Genomic DNA, 1230 nt, shown 5'->3' on the forward strand with positions numbered 1-1230 from the left:
CTCAAACTCTTGGGTTTAAGCAATTCTCTTGCCTTAGCCTCCCAAGTAGCTGGGACTATAGGTGCCCACCACAACGCCCAGCTATTTTTGTTGTTGTTGTTGTAATTGTCATTGTTGTTTAGCAGGCCTGGCCAGGTTCAAACCCGCCGGCTCGGGTGTATGTGTCCACAGCCTTAACCCAGCGGGAGCTGAGCCCCTATGTGCCTTTTCTATTGTTTGAATTTTCTAAATATGCCTCTATTGATAAAGGACTATTATTTTTTTGAGACAGAGTCTCACTATGTTGCCCTCATAGTAGAGTGCTGTGCTGTCACAGTTCACAGCAACCTCCAACTCTTAAAAAAAATTTTGTTTTTATTTTAACTTTTTCTAATTTTTTTTTTGAGACAGAGCCTCAGGCTGTCGCCCTGGATAGAGTGCAGTGACGTCACAGCTCACAACAACCTCCATCTCTTGGGCTTAAACGATTCTCTTGCCTCAGCCTCCCAAGTAGCTAGGACTACAGGCGCCCACTACGTCCAGCTGTTTTTTCTTGCGGTTGTCATTGTTGTTTTAGCAGGCCGGGGCTGGGTTCAAACTCCCCAGCCCCATATGTGGCTGGCGCAATAACCACTGTGCTACAGGCACAGGCACCTAGCCTAAAGAACTATTTTTATTTTTAATTTTCAAAGAACTATCTTTAAGGCTTGGCGCCTGTAGCTCAGTGGTTAGGGCCCAGGCCACATACACTGGGGCTGGCGGGTTCAAACTTGAACTGGACCTGCTAAACAACAACAACTACAACAAAAAATAGCCGGGTGTTGTGGTGGGCGCCTGTAGTCCCAGATACTTGGGAAGTAGAGGCAAAAGAATCGCTTAAGCCCAAGACTCAGTTTGCTGTGAGCTGTGATGCCACAGCACTGTACTCAGGGCGACATAGTGAGACTCTGTCTCAAAAAAAAAAGAATTGTCTTTAAAATATAATTGCTCGCTCTGCACCTGTAGCTTAAGCGGCTAAGGCGCCAGCCACATACACCAGAGCTAGCGGGTTTGAATCCAGCCCAGGCCTGCCAAAACAACAATGACAACTATAGGGCGGCGCCTGTGGCTCAGTGAGTAGGGCGCCGGCCCCATATACCAAGGGTTGTGGGTTCAAACCCGGCCCTGGCTAAACTGCAACAAAAAATAGCCAGACGGCTCGGCGCCTGTGGCTCAAGTGGCTAAGGCACCAGCCACATACACCTAAGGTGG

The 1230-nt window shown here is 48.4% G+C and overlaps 1 protein-coding gene across 1 annotated transcript in view; it reads left to right on the forward strand.

Moving 5' to 3' along the window:
• The window catches only part of OCEL1 (occludin/ELL domain containing 1), a 9165-nt gene that overhangs the window by 4730 nt on the left and 3205 nt on the right, over window positions 1–1230 (forward strand). The window lies entirely within an intron of this gene.

This window comes from Otolemur garnettii, unplaced genomic scaffold (assembly GCF_000181295.1).
Source record: "Otolemur garnettii isolate 467f Iridium unplaced genomic scaffold, OtoGar3 scaffold00105, whole genome shotgun sequence".
In the NCBI taxonomy this organism is placed as follows: domain Eukaryota; kingdom Metazoa; phylum Chordata; class Mammalia; order Primates; family Galagidae; genus Otolemur; species Otolemur garnettii.